Source organism: Onychomys torridus, chromosome 5 (assembly GCF_903995425.1).
Source record: "Onychomys torridus chromosome 5, mOncTor1.1, whole genome shotgun sequence".
Lineage (NCBI taxonomy): Eukaryota > Metazoa > Chordata > Mammalia > Rodentia > Cricetidae > Onychomys > Onychomys torridus.
Genome location: NC_050447.1, coordinates 48,518,434 through 48,537,091, shown reverse-complemented (window position 1 = coordinate 48,537,091; position 18,658 = coordinate 48,518,434). Strand labels below are relative to the sequence as shown.

Here is an 18,658-nt window from a genome sequence, read left to right as displayed (position 1 = left end):
GGAATTACATTCAGAGAGAATTGGGTCCCTGGAGTAAGTCGACGTTATTCATTTAACAACTTCTGTGGGTGCCGGAGATGTGAGCAGGCTGTACCCAAAGATGTCTCCTGCGGTTACTAGGAGATTTAATTCACAACAGCCAAGGAAAATAATTAAGAGGCGTGGGAGGGGTGGGCCCAGAGGTGGCATGGCTACAGGGAAGGGGTGGTGTAGCCTTGAGGGTGCTGGCACCTATCACTACCCTGCTGCCACCCAGTGACCACAGGTCACAGGTCCCCATATTCATTTGAGGATGGTACACTGAACATGGTGGCCAGTGCCTCAGAGCCCATCGAAATGAATATACAGGGCCCACTCAGCCAGGCCACCCAGCCACGGGAAGTAAGTAGCCCCAGCTCAGGGTGCCCCTCCATGTCCACTTAGGGACACTCTCCTGGCCTTAGTTGGGATTCCTGCAGTGGTGATGTCCCCATGTGGCTGTGTGAAGAGCTGGTTCTGTCTTAAGCCTCCGTGAATCAAGTGGGGCTATTCCTGAAAGGTCAAAGCTGGCATTTAACATGCATCTTGGGTGGCAGGCACCATGGGAGCCAGGCAAGAGGGAAGTTTGCCTCAAAAGCCTACACAGACACAGAAAGGGCCAGGGACGTCTGAGGACCAGGCAGCCCACTAAGCTGCCCTGTCGAACATAGCACATCACATGGGGACAGGAGGCTGGGGGCCCCAGGGAGGGTTTGCCTAGCACAGGAAGAACAAGCCAGGCCAAGAAGAGAAAACCAGAGACACCCTCTCCAGCAGCCTGTTAGCAGCAGTGGCATCTCTGACTGCATCAGCTGCTTTCAGGTCCACAGCACAGTCCACAAACCTGGGAGAACATGGCCAGTCCCACCATTCCTAGACACAGTAGGGTCCAACTGCTACCAAATCACCCCTGGATGGGCCAGAGACACCAAGTGACTGGCCTCAGGCCACACAGCACCACAGACACATGACAACTGAAACATGAGTCCAGGCTCAGTCTACCCTGCCTTACCCAGTTAGAGAAGACTCCAAAAAAATCTAGTCTGAATCCAGTTACAGCTGAGGGCAACCCATCTTTGTTTAAGAATGCCTCTGAGTGGATGCAGAAAAACCTGTCATAGAAAAGCCCCATGTGGCCACGAAGCACTTGGAATGTGGCTGGTGTGACTAAGACACAGATTAGGTTCATTTAATTTCAAGTTTCAATAGCCACATGTGGCTAGGGGTGCCATGTGGACTGGACATTGGGATCTAGCCATGGCCACAGTCTGTGAGCCAAGGAAAGAGGCAGCTGAGCCCAGAGGTGCACATATGCTTACAGAGAAACAGGAAGGACATCCAAAGAGCCCAGAGCACAGCCTTGGAGAGTTTGGCCCCCAGGTCCCCCTTAGGAAGGTTTGAAAAGCCAAGTCTAGAACATTACAAAAGCCATAGTTCTTTCCCTGTCCCCAGGGAAACTGCTTTAGGGCCTCACCTCACACAGCAACACAGGGATGTGAGGCTAAGGTTGGTCAGGTCCCATTTTCAGGTGGGTGAAAAGACAGATGGGAGAACGGACATGGAGGGAGCATGGAAGGAAGGACAGAAGGATGGGTGGGTGGGTGGATGGATGGATGAATGATGGATAGACGGACATGGATATACAGACGGATGAATGGACAGATGGGTTGATGGATGGATGGTTGGCTGTTGGATGGATGAATGAATGATGGATGGACGGACATGGATATACAGACGGATGAATGGACAGATGGGTTGATAGATGGATAGACAGGCAGAGGGATGAGTGGGCAGATAGATGGGAGAAAGATGGGGAAAGGGTAGATGGCAAATACAAAGGAAAGAAGGATAAAGAATGGGTTGGAAATAACTGAATGATGGAAAAAGAGAATTGGCCCAGAAAGGAGCATGCAGGCCTTACAGGTAGCAGGTGGACTGGGGAGGGGCTGAAGGAGTGTATGGAATCTTGATGCCCTGAGGAGCACAGGGTCTGAGAAGCCACAGAGGGCTGCCCTTCTCCTACACCCCACCTACTTGCTCTCCCAGAAAGCATTTCTGGGTCTGCCCCACCACACACTGGGCTCCATGTTGGGTACTGGGCATAGTCTGTGGGCTGGTAACAAGCACCTCACATCTGCATCTGCCATGAGGACATGCAGCGTGGCTCTGACCTGATCTGTCCTTTGATCATAACAAGCCCACAGCATGGAGACAGGAGTGAGGGACGGGCTGGAGAGCCTGAGGACCTTGACCAGACAGCTCAGCCAGGGCACGACCCACTCCGGTCCAGAGCAGTGGAAGTGCTGGATGACACTGTGAAGGCATTGATCAACGCATGCACGAATGTCTGTGAGGATGGGTAAATGAAGAGCAACTGGAAGCAGTCCTGGTATCCAGGGGGCTGAAGACCGGCAGAAGACCAGCCTGAATGGCAGGCGGCCCCCAGGAAGGCCCAGCCAGGCGACCAACCAGCTCAACATCCCAGTTCCCCAAGAGACTTGGCTCACAGATGGGCCGACAGTGTGGAGAGAAAGGAGTTTCCAGCAAACAGCAGATGGACGAGCTGACCATGGTGGGTAGGGAGGTCTGCCCGCTCCAGCTCTGCCCACCAACCAGCCCCCTTGGAGCCCCAAAGAACAGGGACCCAGGCTGGCCTCGCACAGGTGGTCCCAGGTCCAAACAGTCCAGGCTGGACCTCCCCCTCCCCCCACCCCCAGACCTAAGCCAGTTCCCTTCCTGCATCGAAGCCAGGACTGCCCCTCACACACACTCACCATGCAGGGTGATGAATGGTAAGTGTGGGCCGAGCCTGGCTTGGGGAGTGAGACCCCAGCAACCGGGCAATTTTCCAGGCTCGGCTTCCGAGCCCCTCCACTCAGCCCCCTCCGCCCCCACAAGGGAGCAGCAGTGTGCTCTGTCATCAGAACTGCATTGTTCTGGCCAGAAGAGAAACCGGGTCCAGCAGATGGCAGGTGAAACAGAAGCAGCTTGCTGTGGCCAAACCAATTATTTATCTAATTATGATTTACCACTTAACCACATGATCTTTCTGCAGAGTTGTGGGCAATTAAAACCAGGGTGCCTGTGTGGATTATGCAAATGGGCTGCAGCCCAGCAGAATAAAATTGGAGATTAGACATTCACACAGGCTGTGCTGGCCTAGGGCAGGGCCTGGGGGGAGCAGGCGAGGAGGGAGAGGCTGTGGGAGGCTCCAGGGCCAGGCTGGGGTGGGGTGTGGGGACGGGAATGAGGGAGGGACGACAGTGGAAATGACTCCTCCCCGACTCTGCCCCTTCCTGGCTGCCCCCAAGATGACATCAGGCCCCTCGGGAAGAGAAATCAAAGCATCTGGCCTGAAGGGTGCTGTGGAGAGCCTGGTGTCACAGGGTCTGTTCGATCTGGCTGAAGCAACTGAGAGCCAGCTGCCAAGACCATGGGCAGCCACCACCCCTGCTTAGCTGGATGGCTCTGGGGAGGAGGGGAAGGGAGGGCTGGGAGGAGGGAAAGGTGCTGGTTAATTGTCTCCGAGGCTGGCTGGTGGCAAGACCCCGCCCTGGCAGTTTGTTCTGGGAAGTTACTTCAGTTGTATTCCATCCGCATCCTTTGAAGTGCAGCTACTGTGGCCCTTTTACAGATTAGGAAACTGAGGCTGAACGAGGTCAGGCTCACGCAGGTGGGCGGGCCTCCACAGCTAAGCTGAGCTCCTAGCAGATCTAGGTTACTGGCCTACTGAGAGCTGGGCAAGGTGTCTCTGAGCCTGTCCCTCCCTCCAGCCAGCTGCCACACAGGCACCACCTGTCAGGGCACCCAGTGAGAACGGGTTTGTTCAGGTAGGCGACAGCCACCACAGTGACACACCCACGGGATCACGACACCCAGGGCAGGTCTCAGCTCCTTGGCTGGTCGTCCCGCTGCCACAAGCAGATTGTCTCTGAGCGCCATGTCCAAATCTTCTAAGGGACTAGAGAGAGATGAAGACCCTGACTCCTTTTCAATTCTGAAAGACAAGGGGATCGATCGCAGGACACCTAATCGTCATCCGGTCTCCCTGGGCTGGCTGAGCAAGGGGAGAAAGGACCAGAAAGAGTGAAGCAACCATTGGGGATGTTAGGGAACACCCCTCTCTGAGCTGACCTCCTCTAATCGGAAAGCCCTGAGCATCCTACACGGGCTTCTAACTAATCTGTGTTTGGAGTGCTGTGGCCATCTCTCTGGAACACGGAGAAGAAGTCCACAGCTTCTCTGAAGAGCCAGATCTGGATTCTTCACACTCTCACTGCCCAGAGAAGGCACTGAGATGGCAAACTTCTGGTGGACACTGAACATGAAAACCAGCCTACAAGCCCCAGGGGGGACTGCCTCCTCTGCAGCGATCCCATTCTGGGATCTGCCTTGCCTAAGCAGAGGGGCTATGCCTGGCTATGTGGCTACGTGGGGGACACCTGTGCTGTATCAAGGGTCTTCACAGGTACTGGTCACTGGGGGCTCTTCCCATTCTGCCTGGAGAGCTGAGACAGCGGCCCAGCCACTGCTCAGGCTCAGGTTGACATGAGGTGAAGTACGGTAGAGCTGCCATGCCTCAGCTGTTCAGTGTGAATGCTCAACAGTTATGTGGCCAGGGGGCACTGCAGAGTGAGAACGTTCTGTCCTTGTAGCCCTGGGTGGACAGAAAGTAAGCCACAGAGAAGAAAGACTTTTTCCTGTTTCATCCAGATGAATCTCCAGCACTTTCAAAAGCTTCAAACCACAGGAATACCCCCGGAACTCTGCTGTTAGTACTCCATGTCTGTGATCCCGAGCTGAGTCTGCCCACACCAGGGACAACATGCCAGGAGAGCAGTACCCATGCTCACACTGGCCTCCCGGGAGCAGGGCAGAAGAGGGGTATCCTTTGGGACTCAGGCTCCTTGGAAATCAGGTTCTGGACACGCACATACACATATGCACATGTGTACAAGAATGTGTCACATTCATAAGTAGTATTCCCTTTGGGAAACTAGTGAATGCCAAGAATCCTGCCCTTCTAGAAACAAAGCCCTGCCCATTCAGCATCCCAGCCCCACCCAGGTTCCACTCATGCTAGTACCCAAAGGCCTTAGATCCCCCCCACCCTTATTCCATCTCCCTCAGATAAGCTGGTTTGTAGCTCAATAGCCCTGTTCCACCTGAAAACCACTGGAACTGTCCTCTCAGGGACTAGGACGGTGTTCTGGGTCTCCAAAGTGCACACCTAGGCCTGACAGAGAAGCTGGGAAGCATGCACCATGCTGTCTACAACAGTCTGAACTGTGGGGAACAGGATGGCAGAGGCAGCACACAGTGTGACAGGAAGGAATTACCTGGGCCCACCCACCTGTACCCAGCCTTCTGCACACTGGCTCCTCCCCCAGCTGTGGAACACTCACCCTGTAGGGTATGAGGGGGTCCACGAGGTGAGGGGCTGCCTCCTTTTCCAGGAAGGCATGCCCTGTTCACAAGGGATGGCAGCTCTCATGCCGCTCCTGTCCATAGGGGATGTTTGCAGCTCAAAAAGTCCAGAAACTGAATGTTCTCAGTGAATCCTTCTCGATCCAGCAAAGGTCACAGATGGTGCCATCAATCCTGGGAAATAATGAAGGTCCTGGGTTCTGCTGGTTCATCCATGATAGAGGACAGCCTTAATCGCCACCCTTAGGGAGCTGGCCCTGCTGCACAGGCTCAATTACTGATAGAGCAAACTGAGCAGATGTGGGTCTCTGGATGATCTTAAAGCTGTTCACACACTGACAATTAGCAGCCTCAAGGACTAGGAAGGGTTACCAGCTCTGAGGTACAGAGCAAGCAGGGGACGTGGACAGGACAGAGTGGGACAGTGGGTCTGCTCATGGCCAGGGTTTCAAGTAGCTCTCAGGCCACCCTCCCAGCCCATACCCCAGAGGGGACACTGCTCCTAGAAGCCCAGCTCTGTCTTGGCAGGAACTCAGCTTCCAAATACAAGGGGCCAGGTGGGGAATGTGCTGGGTTTCCTGCCACCAAAGGACTCCCAGTGGCTTGTCACAGGGAAACAGTTGTTAACAGTGGCCTGGCAAGGCTGAAGCCAGCCAGGCTTGAGGTCCAGAGCAGGAAGGCCTAGCCTCCAAGGAGCTGGAAAGGCCTGGGAGGGAGTAACACCAGGCCACAAACTCAGACTCAATACCCTTGTTCTCTGTACTGACCCTCAGTGGAACTACAGGCCAGGCTGTTCTTAGCAAGCCTCACTCAGGTCTCTTCTCTGTAAGCCACACTAGGAAGAGAAGCCATGCTTGGTCCAGACTGCATACATGGTTGAAGCAGAGCTTAAGGCAGGACACCACAAACCCATCCCCAAGTCCCAGCAAGTGCATGGCACTCCCTCCCAATCCCCTGCCTGAGGAGTGTGCCCACCCAGAGCCTCACATGTGCACTCTGTCACCCCATCAGCTCTGCTGTAATGTATTTTATGAATGTGCAGATGGTGCGGTAAGGGCCAGGGGAAGGCTCTACCTTGGGATAAGAAATTAACACTGGCAAATAGTGAATTTACGGCGTATATTTTCATTTTCCTAATACTAGCACCATCTGCCAGCAATTGGGGCTCCACATCATCATTTACCCCTTTATTTCTCCCATCCGCTTTTTAAATTTTTTATTCCTTTTTTTATTATTTTTTTTTCATTTTGTGCAGCCTGGGCCCAAGGTGGAGAGTGGATCCTCAGACCAGAGCATCCCAGCTTTGATGGGTCCTATGCACTGAACTCCCCACCTGCCAGCGCGCGCGCGCGCGCGCACACACACACACACACACACACACACACACACACACACTTACTTGGGTCATGTGAGTCAGCTGGAGGCCAGGCTTTAACCAGCTCTGCCTCCGCATGGGGTAGCACAATAAAGAACTCTCCTGGCAGCTAGGGACACTTATTCCACTCTTTCTGTTTTCTGGAATTATTTAAAATCAAAAGAAAGCGGCCGCAAGTTGAGCCTAAGTATACGCTCAGTGGGGAGGGTCTGTGGGTGTGAAGCAGGGAAACAGACAGGAGATGACAGAGAAGGGAGCCTGGGTGTGAGCCCAGGTGTGAGCCCAGGTCAAGCTTTCCACATGCAGAGCTCAGAGTGAGACAGTGGGAGTGGGGAGAGCCTGGGAGCCCACCAAGCCCAGCTGCACTTTTGGCCAGGAGGCGTGGCTGCCAGACAGCTGGACTGGCCCTGCTCCCAGGAGAGCAGGAACTGGTCCTGGAGCCCCTGTAGAAGCCAATATCTGGGGGCTGTGAGAGGACAGACAACCCAGTGGGTTAAGTCCCCACCCCTGGGACCTGAGAACATGGCCTTATGTGAAGCAGAATTGTCAATACTGTGACTCGGCACACTGGCCATCTGAGCATATGGAAGAAAATGGCCATGTCGAGTCAGGACCAGAGGCCAAGTTGAGCCCAACTCCTCTCCTGAAACACCCAGAGGAACCTGCCTGTGGGTGCCTGGCCTCCATGGAGCTGGATGCCAAGCTTTTCATCCCAGACATCAGATTTGAATCCTTAAATTCATTCCAGCAGGCCTAGGGGCCTGGTCTGTGAATGGAGACACTGCTGGGGTATCACAGGTGACTGATGGGAAATTGACTTTTTTTTTTTAAAAGATGTGGGCCGAGGTATCTCTCTATGTAGCCCAGGCTGGCCTGGACCTCCTGATTATCCAGCTTCCATCTCCCTGGTGCTGAGACCGCAGGCAGAGCGTCACCACACCCAGATGGAAATTTACTATCTATAGGAACACCATCTGTGTCTAAGCCATGCCAACTCCCACCTCCCACTGTGGTGTAGCTTATCCTCTTGCCCCCATTTTACAAGTAGGTGACTGAGTCACACAGAGGTTGGGTCCCTTGCCACACAGCTAATGAGTGGCAGGGGCAGGAAGGGAACCCAGGCAGGTTGGCACCTAGCCCACATTCCTCACCACAGCCAGTGGGGCACCCCGAAGCAAGCATGAGGTACATCAGGGTCATAGCCGAAGCCTGTCTCGATGGTGCCCAGGACAGTGTAGCTGACACTGGTGTCAGCTTTATAAGGGAGGCTCGGAAAGGACCGAGGCCACAGGTGGCAAATGGCACAAAAGGGTTCTAGACTTGGGCCTGGAACAGGACAGGAAGAGACCCCAGAACCAGCAACAGGATGCAAGAGAAGTCTGGAGGGGCCATATGTGATGGTGGAAGCCACCATGCCCTGTGAAACATGGCCCAGACCTACAAGCTGCAGGCTCCAGGCTCCAACCCCAAGCCACCTGTTACCTGGCCTACCACGCGTCACCACCAAGACTAAAGGGAGAGCAGAGGCCCTCAGGAGCATTACCCAGAGCCACCTGGGTAGGCCTAGTCTTTAAAGGCCCCGGAGACTAACAGGTAGACAGGCCCCTGGGACCAGGAAGCAATCCTGTGTCTAGAGGCCAAGGTGAGCCCAACTCTTCTTGGGTCCTCTCAGCCCCTCCCTCCCTCAGACAACAGCAGGTAGGAGCTGCAAAGCAGCAAAGCTTAGATGGCCCTTTCTGCTCTCACTTCTAAAAGATGGCTCAGGGCTGGAGAGATGACTCCGGTGATTAAAAGCGCTTGCTGCTCTTCCAGAGGTCCCTGGTTTGATTCTCAGCACCTACATGGTAGCTCACCACTATCTGTAATTCCAGTCCCATGGGCTATGATGCTCTCTTCTGACCTCCGTGGGCACTAGGCGTGCACAAGTGCACGGATAGACGTCCAGGGAAAACACTCATACACATGAACTAATGAAATAAATAAGTCGAAATAACAGATGGCTCAGGGGATGAAGGTGTTTGCTGCCAGGCTTGATGACTGATGACCTGAGTTCAACCTCTGGGACCCACGTGGTAGAAAGAGAAATCTGACTTTTTCTACCCCTGTCCTCTGACCTTCGCTGACCTGTGGCCTGAGAAAGTGCAAATACACACACACACACACACACACACACACACACACACACACACACACACAGCAGATAAATAAATAGATAGTAAAAATGGTCCTTGTAGCTTTCCTCCCTCCTTCCCTCCCTCCCTATCCTGCTTCCTTCCTTCCTTGTGTCGCACATAGCCCAGGCTAGCCTTTTACTAGCTATTGTAATCTAGGATGACCTTGAATGCCTGATCCTTCTTCCTCCACTTCTTGAGTGCTTAAATGACAGGCCTATGCCACCATGCCCAATTCATGTGCTACTGGGAATCGAACCTAGAATTTCATGCTCACTAGGCAACCGTTACTTCAACTGAGCTATGTCCCCAACTATCTTTACATTTTTCTCCCCTAAAAGCTGAAGGGTGGTGCAGTCCTCACGGCTGGGAGTAGGCTTGCGATAGAAAGTGGCCACCCTTTCCTGGGCTATCTGGGGCGGCTCTCAAGTGTCACCAGATTCAAGGGGCCCCCCACACCACTGATCCCGGAGAGGGCCGGGAGTGGGAGCTGGATCACCCAGGGCAGTCTCAGGACACCAGGCGCTTGGACCCAACAGAACACTCCTCCCCTCCCCCACGCCTACCTACTGCTGCCCCGACCAACTCTTCCCGCCGGAGGGAAGCCAGAATTCGAGATTGGAGAATAAAATTTGATTTGAGAGAATTTTATGACTCAGCCCAACGACAGCTTTAAATATTAAAAAGGCATAAATGGGAGGGAGGACCGCAAAGTCGTACCAAGTACCAGCCTTGCCGGTGTTTCCAAACGCATCACCTTGTGCGAAGGAGCCTGGGAGAGAAAAGGCTGCAGGAAGAGGCCACTGCCTCCACACCCCCCCCCCCCCCCCACCTCCGCTTCCCAGATCCCCCAAACCTTCCCCAGACAGGTAATACATCCATTATTGATGGACCAGTACCCAGAGAGTGTAAATTACTGAAACAAACACAGCATAATTAGGGTATTACAGGCGGCGTGGAGGGAAGGCAGGGTGCGCAGCGCTTGGCTTCGCCTTTCATCTTTGCAGGTGTTCGGGCGGCCTAGCCAGCAGCCCAGCCTGCTTACCATATGCACAGCCCCGCTAGCCAGTTCTCAGCTGGGAGGCCTATGGGGGGGGGGGAGATTCTATCTTGCCCCCCCCACACACACTCCCATCCAGGAGCGAGACCCAGCCAGCCAAAGCACACAGGACAGGGGAGGGGCAGGCCTTCAAATGTGCAGGGTGCACACGCAGGCACGCAGGCACGCACACAAAGACCCAGGGCTAGTCTGTGGGCTGTGCAGCTGGCAAGCCTGCGTCCCCGTCCCCATGCGTGCCCTCAGGATTTCATGACAAGAGTGAAACTGATCAGCCAGCCTCCAGCTCCATAATTAGGGCCAATTGAAGGTGACAAAGGAATCTATAGACATCACAGTGGGACGTGGTGGTGATGAAGGCGCTTTGAAATGGTGGTTTGTACTTAGCGGGTTATCACTGTCCCTACATAAAAGCTGTTGCTCCCTCCAACACCCCCCCCCCACACCCCAGCCACCACCAGGGAGGCCAGGGAGGCTCCAGACACCCCTCTAACCAACCGCCTTTTCTGGGTCAGGCTTCACTCTGGTGGCACCACTAGGAGGGGGGCTGGGCCTCTGCTTTTGTGTTTTGGGTTTGGACGGTGGGAAAGACAAAAGGCAAGCGTGGAAGGCAAGCTCTGGAGGCTCTGGGATTGGGCGTGGGGCAAGAGCAGTGGGGTAGGTGCATTTGGGGGCTTGCAGGCTGGGAGGGGTGAGTGTGGGACTACTCCCGCATCGGATGGGTGGGATTGCGTGTGTGAGTTCACGTTAGTTAGTACTTATGTGGTGGGTGTGTGTGTGTAGAGTCTGGGGTTGGCAGCCCATTCGTTTTCTCGTTTTACTTTCTAAAAAGCTAGGACATAGGCTGGGGATGTAGCTCAGTTGACCTAACAGGTATGAAGCCCTAGGATCAATCCCAGTATAGTATAAACAGGGTGTGGTGGCACAAGCCTGTAATCCCTGTACTTGGGGTGGGGAGGCAGGAGGATCAGAAGTTCAAGGCTATCTTCAGCAACATAGTGAGTTCTAGGCCAGCCTGAGCTACAAGAGACCCTGTCTCAATATAAAGTAATAAAGACAGAGAACATTAGACAGAGTCACCAGCAGAGAGGTGAATCTGGGGATGGAGGCTGCTGAGGAGCTGTAGGGCACCGGCTGTTCACAGTAGGACACACACAGCTCTCAGCGGGGAGTCTAAGAGTTCCTGCCAAGAACTAAAGGATCCTGAATGCCAGGGTAGCCTAGCCTGCTGTCCCCCGGAATCTCAGCTGGAGAGCCCAGATAAGCATCTCAGAGGAAGGAGTCCCCTGGAGGCTAGGACAGTGTTTTGAGGAAAGGCTCCAGGAAGCTATCCCAGCATATCCCCAGCTGGTCCCTGGGGCTGTGCCAGCCTGCTCATGCACACACGTGTGTTTCTCTCCTTGTGCCCACGGTAATCTCCGACTTTACAGCAAATTATTAAAACTCACTTATATTTAATCTGCCTTCTGGAATTAATTGAATTTTTACGCTCAGCAAATGCCACAGTTTGCAGGGCCTCCCGATCGCTGGCTTGGAACAGCTAAATGACGAGGCAGCCGACCAACTGTGGGCTGTGCAGACAGGCTCCAGGGTGAGAAGGCATTAAGAAATGAGGGGTGCTCCACAGCACAGGCCATGCCCACCCCAGATGCCCTGAACCATGAACAGAAGCAGTTGCATCCGTCAGCATGGAGGCCTGAACTTGGGGCACACTGGCCTGGGCGTCAGCTGGGTGTGTGTGTGGGGGGGGAGGTGACCTGTGCATAGCAGAGGCTACTCTACATTCCAACCATGCAGGGAAATGCCCTTACCTGGGGTCCTCCTGGTACTATCTAGCTCCGAGAAGCCTTGCCCTGTCCTGGTGACCCAGTCCCCCAAAGAACCACAAAACCCCACCAAGTTCTAGCCCTGAACTTGATGTTCACAGGCCAGGGGCCCTTCCTGACCCCCTGAACCCTGGCCAACCTCGGCAGCCGAGTGCCACCCTGATTGATGTCAGAGGCACCGGGAGCCAAGGTCACATGGAATGCTGGCATGCTCCTTCTTGTGGAGACACATTAATCAGGGGTGCTGCCACCCTGGGAGGAGGAGCAATGTTTTCAAAGCCTGTGCGGGTGCTAAATGCATCTGCGCACACTTGCCGGTTCGAGAGCTAGGTGAGATGACACCAGGTTCTTGCTGGCTTGGGGCACCGATTGCTGCTCTCATCTCTCTCTGCCACAGCTAGTGTGAGTGCAGAGGTCCTGGGGAAAGCCCAGCACCTCCACCCCAGACACCCCATACTGCAGGATCTGCTTCCAACACTAGACCTCCTCCAGTCTTGGGGACTTTGAAAATGCAGATTCACAGGCCAGCCCCAACTTCCCATGGGAGATGTAGCCCCAGGGCTGTGTTTTTACACAAGCTGGAGCCCTTACAGGGGAATCTAGGTTGGATGGGGGCAGGACTCGCTCCTTCTGGCTCTATACCTAACCTCTGTCAGTAGGAAGGTGAGGTAGTAAAAAGAAGGCTGGCGAGCTAGGCAAGAAATCAGTCTAATTCGCCCTCGGCTCAGAAAGTTCCAGGTAGTTGTGGGGCTCACTCCAGTTTCCACAGCCTCTGTCCCTTGTCTGTAGCCAAGAGCAGGACCTCCTCCCCAGTCTGGTGGGGCTCCCCACACAAGAACAGGCTCACTGGATCTTCCCACACTCTGGAACGTTCTTCCTAACTCCAGCCCTTCTCGGACATGGCCGAGGCCCAGATCTGCCAGAGGCACAGTTCTCATCCTGGCTGAGCTTGGCATCCATCACCACCTTCTTTCTGGCTTGGCAACCTGGCCCCTGATGCCAGGACACCGGCCTTATCTTCCCTGCCTGCCTATGTTCCAGGTACTCCGGGTGCCCCTCCTCCACCACACCCCATCACTTCCTCCGAAGAATGAGGTTGTGGTGGCTCAGGCCTGTCGTACCAGCTACTTGGGAGGCTGAAGCAGGACTGTAGTAGGTTCAAAGGCCAGGCTGGGCAACCCTAATGAGACTCAATCTCAAAATAAAAAGTGAAAAGAAGGCTCAGTGGTAGAGCGCTGGCTTAGCATGTGTACCACCTTAGGTTCAACCCCCTAGAACCACATCCCCTTCCAAAACTCATGTGCATGTCAGGACTAGGGTCTGGTCCTGCATGGAGGCAAAAATCGGCCAACAGCTTCCGTGCCTCCCACCCTGCCTGGCAGGACCAGAGAATAATGAGCAGGCTTTATGCCTCTGCTGCTGCAGCTGGACCCACCAAAACACAGCGGAGCCATCCTCTGCAGACCTAGAGGCTGTCAGACTGTCTAGGACCAGGGTACAGATGGTCTCTGTGCAGAATGCTGGGGGATGTTGTGTGTGTGTGTGTGCGCGCGCGCGCACGCGCGCGCACACACACACACACACACACACACACACACACACACACACACACACACACACCCTGCCAAACCCTTCACTTCTGCAGGTAACTCAACCTCCCTGGAGTGAGTGGGGGTGGGGGTGGGGGTGTGTTAATACGTGCAAAGGCCAAGGCCCTGAGTTTGGAGCTTGGCTTCTGGAGCAAGTTCTGCTGAAGGGGCAGGAGGCAGAGGAAGGTTAAATTGAGGAAGGCAGGAAGCGGCCAAGGTCATGGGGAGGCCCAAAGATGCTCTTCCTTTTCTGAGGTGGGGACTGTCAGGGCTTACTCCCCACTCCCCAAAGGCTCCTGTACCCAACCCCTGCTCTTCCCTCCCTGAGTTCACTCACCTTCCTCTGCCTCCTACTGACAACTGTTCCTCCTTTTGGAAACTGGAGTACCCTACCAGCCCACAGCTGCCTCTGCTTTTTTGCCTTCCCTAGAGCAATGTGAGCCCAATAAATATCCAAAGACCACTCAAGAGTTGGAAAATCCATGGCTTGGGACAGAAGCCAAGCTCCAGCCCCAGGGCCTTGGCACCTGCCATCTGATCACATGGCCTACTCTTCCCCAGAGAGCACCTGGGCTGTTCCTTCCTCCATCAGAGTCTTAACAAAAAAGTCACCCCATTGAAAGCATGCTCACTGTACCTCTCCATGGCCCTAACTTCCATTCACATTCCCCATTACAGTATGAGGACAGGACAGAGCCATCCCTCAATGTGGCTCCGCATGTGTCACCCAGTCCAAGCCTGTCTGATGATTCCCTGTCGTGTATTCCCCCAGCACAGAAGGATCAAGAGCCAGGACTGGATGCTTGGATGCACCTCCAGAGCCCCACAGTCAGTTCTGGTCCAAGACCAGAGTCAGGTTCCTTGGAGGGCTGGCCAGGAGCAGAAGGCCAGACAACCTGCCTCAGTGAGTCTCCAAAGCTCAACACTAGGAATCCCTGGGGTCTCTGGGACACGTCCCTTTGATCCCCACATGTCACCTGTGTTCTCCAACTCACATCCAGTAGCGGTCCAGGCTCCCATAGACTTAAGCAGCGCAGTCCCTGGGCCAGTGGATTACCATACATTAAGACATAATTCTCCATGGAAATTTACAATACAAAGCGCCTCCACCTCAGTGGCTGTAGAAGGAGCCCAGACACAAAGCACTGCTGTGTCTGGCGGGGACCCCAGAGCTGGCCTCAGCCAGGCTTCAATGGAAGTGGGTGGGTCCCTTCTTCGGGAACCTTTTCCACACTCTGGGCAGAAGCCCTGCCCTAGGGGAGGGCCCTCTGGTGTACTGCTCTGCCCGAGAGGACCTCACCATTTGGAACCCTGAAGCCTGGGCCCCAAGTGGTACCACTGGACTTCTCTCACAAAGTCCTCTCTGCTCAGGGCAGGGAAGCCTAATGCAGAAAGAACCCGAAACCCCAGGCTCCCCACTGACTTGCTTACCTCCATCCAACTGACTCACAGAGTGTACTCACTATGTACGAAGGTAGCCTATCCAACTAATGGACACTTACTGATCCCTCACCCACTGTGTACCCCACTGTGTAGCTCTTCCATGTCAGAGACAGGATGCAATAGATAACAACAGTTTTGGGAGCGCTTATCACTCAGCTGGGAGATGCCCCCAACCTCTAGTCCCAAGGTGTTCTCAGGTGCTGCAAGAAAACTTGAACACAGTGGGTGAGGCTGACCAGGGCACAGGGCGACAGTAGTGGGGGTAGGGCTCTGGGAGGAGGTGGCTTTTGAGCAAAGGTCTAGATGAGCAAGGAACTGTGTGTGCAAAGGCCGAGGCAAGACCACACGTGCACATCATGGCTGGCACAGTGGGGCAGGTGAGAGTCCCCAGTATTATAAGGAAGGAGGCTCTGGTTTTAGAGAGACTCAGGCTAGGAAGTCGTTTGACCTAATGGACCAAAAGGCCTGCGGCTTAGGGCAGGGCAGGCCCAGGTCTGACTCCCACCTCTAAGATCCTGGCTTAGGACCATCTGCACAAGGCAGTCAGCCCTTCCGGTATTCTGCTCTTTGCAAAAGCTGGTAACAGACCGTGCATACCTGTCGCACATGAGCAAAAACCAGTCCAGATGGGGTTCCGAGAAGCCGGTCACTGGGAAGACGGGTACCCATGGCCAGACTTCCCACCCTTCACTAAAACAACAAAGCTGACTGGGGTCATCTGTCCATTTGCCATGAAACCCCTGAGAGGCCCAGCCAGCAGCTGCCCTGGTGCTATTTCCCAGGTGTCAACAGAGTATGTATAGCCAGGATTCCAGGGCGAGACCCCCACCAATCCCAGCAGCCTGTGGGCCAGGGCAAGACTGGGAGGAGGTGGCTTACCAAGAACCACAGGTCCATCATAGCCGCTGTACTCTAGAGAACAAAGACCTCAGGCTCCTCAGTCAGGCTGCTTAGCTGTGGATAAGCAAGAGGGAGCTGGAGGCACAGCTGTAGCATCCTGGAGCCCAGACCTTGCAAAGCACCTCTATACCCAGCATAGCACCCCCAGACCCAGCACAGTCCCTCCAGACTCTTCATAGCACCCTAGACCCAGCACAGCACCCAGACCAGGCCCTGTTCACAGTAAGGTGGAGGTGGTCAGCCCAGCTAGTAATCCACTAGCAACAGCTGACAGGTCGTAGACCAGGGGCAACCTGAACAACTCTCCTGGAAAAGCAAATAGCCAGAGGCAGCAGTAATCTGAGTCCTGGCCTTCATCAACCTTGGCCTCTTCCTGAATCCCCTGGCCATGGGTAGAAAGAAACCCAGCTCTGAAGTCAGGCAGAGGTGGCCATCTGTGCAGAACGACTCCTGGGAAACAGTGACCCTTAGCCTCTGTCCTATGCTCAAGTTCTGCCAGTGCCCGGGACTCTCTGGGGCTCCCCCCCTCTCCTGTGCAAGTGGAACATGGGTGGGCAGAGGGCGACCCAGCCCCCATTGGGCATATAGCAGACATTCAACAATTCCCAGCTCTGTCAGGCGTAGCACAGAGGACTGTGGGGTGCCAGATGTCTCTGCTGCTGACCAGGTTTGGGGACAGGAGAGTTGTCCCTGTCACAGGCTCAGCTCTGGTTGCCCCTCCCCCCACCAAGTAACTTCTTCTGTCACCCTGGAGGTGGTACCCAGGGTGCCAGACACACCAAAAAGTGCCTCAGGTAAGTCCCAGTCTACACTCTATTTCTCCACAAGGATCCTCTCCTTTCTTGACACCAATGTCTTCACTTCTTGGACCCCAACTTCCCCCACCATGGAAGGAACCCAGTAAGGGGTGCTAAGGGTAGGTCACATGACCTGCAGGACCTCAGCTTCCTGTCTATGGTACTCCAGGGTGACACTGAACTTCCTCACTCGGTATCTGTGGTCAGGAGAGAGCCTGCCAGTCTACACACACCAGCATGGGGTACATGGGGGCTGCTGTGATGGCCAGAGGACAGCCCTAGATTCCTGTGGTATGTCTCTCAGTGACAAAGGGCACCCACCTCAGGGCAAGCTTGGAACAGGGAGCCTCAGGGCACCCTGGCTCCCTGGGAAAGTGTGTAACTGTCCAGCAGGGGTCAGAAAGATACTTCCAATTATACCCTTCCTAACACCCAGAGCAGACACACCTGCACAGCATCCAGGCTCCTCACAGCACCCCAAACCCTGCACAGCACCCAAGACATTGCACAGCGTCCCAGACTCCACACAGTACCCGAGATCCCACACAATACCTCTCATGTTTAACATCCAAGACCTTACACAACACCCTAGGCCTGCACAGCACCCAGGATCTGGAAGAGGCCATGCAGGGTGGAGAGCAGACTCTGGGCCTGTGGCTGGCATGGCTCAGGGCCTCAGTAGACACCAGGCAGCCAGCCAGAGGGTACTCAGGACCCTGGGGGAAGGCAATGGGCAGGGGCAGGCTCCTGCAAACTCAGTCCCCATTCAAATCCCTTGTAAAGACAGTGCTCTGGATTTCATAAAACCCAGTATTTTCAAATTCTTGTTCCATCACAGACCCTCGGTAATGGCACTGCTAGAGCCCAGGACTACCCAGTAGCCTCCAGCTACACTTTGTACTGGGGACTCACACTGTAACTCGGCCCTCCGCCAGCCAGCCAGCCAGCCAGCCAGAACTAAGGACTAAAGTCTGATCCCCAGGTGACCACTTGGGGAGGCCAGGTCCGTGCCTGTGGCTGGCCTCCGCCTTGGCCTTGCTCCTGACTCCAGCCTGGCCCAGGACTCTGGGATCAGCAGACTGGCTCTGTTAATGCCGCCTTCATGGATCCTACTGTCCTCAGGACCAGGCAGGCGCTCATGAACACAGCTGTCAGACACACTAAAAACAGGAAGAAAAGAAAACCCCAACAAAACGGAGGCAACATACCAAATGCCATAATACAATGAAAATTCAAACAGCTAAAACAAATATAGCCATAAAAAGACGGGGCCCTCGCAAAGCCATCGCTACAATTAAGCAGCTTTCTGGTATACACTGACAGTCACCTAATTATACCACTAATGACAGTTCAACCTGCTTCGAAATAAAAGGCCAGTTTCCACAACAGGAAACCAGCTGTTAGTTACACATGTCAAACATCTTTAAAGCGTTATTATTAAGGGGGAGAACAAAAAAAAATCCCTATAAAATGAACGCATCTATCTCACGCCCCACTCCATGAAAAAAAAAATCACAATTAGCCATGCGCTTCTGCTCAATAATAATAAAACGTGAATGCACAGGAGAGGGGGGAGAAAAAGAGGAGGGAAAGCCCCCTCCTCGGGATCTTCTGAGGGGCTCCCCACCCTGTGGTGTAGGAGGAGAGTCTGTGTATACTTCTTCCCTCTGCATTTTTAATTCCTCTTGGTGAAGCAGTCTCTATGGGCTGAGCAGATCTTCCCGTGGGGGGGTGCGGGACTGAGCCAGGGCTCCCCTGGTACACGAGGCCCTGTCAAGTGCCTGTCTGGGAGGCAGTTAGCAGCAGCCAGAGCAGCAGCAGCCGCAGGTCGCTGAGGTGGCAGTGGCCTGGCCGCCCCGGCCTCGTAGACATATGCTCAGGCTATTCCCTGCCAGCATGTCTTCAAACCGTGCGCGCCTTTGACATTCTGGAGGCGTAATAAACACCCGCGTTTCTCTTCTGACAATAGCCGAGCGGATTTAATTAACTGGGGCGGAAAGGGCTGCAGCGGGAGGGGTTGGGAGCCAGCTACAGAGTGGGGATTAACCTTTAAGA

The 18,658-nt window shown here is 54.5% G+C and overlaps 1 protein-coding gene across 6 annotated transcripts in view; it reads right to left on the bottom strand.

Moving 5' to 3' along the window:
* Gse1 (Gse1 coiled-coil protein) overlaps window positions 1-18,658 on the bottom strand; it is a 340,277-nt gene that overhangs the window by 53,982 nt on the left and 267,637 nt on the right. The window contains exon 1 of one of the 6 annotated variants that reach the window (XM_036187554.1): window positions 5,424-5,445. The exons of the other annotated variants lie outside the window; for them this stretch is intronic. The gene's annotated coding sequence lies outside the window, so the exon portion shown is untranslated. Of the gene's footprint in view, window positions 1-5,423; window positions 5,446-18,658 lie in introns of those variants that run through there. 6 annotated transcript variants of the gene reach the window in all.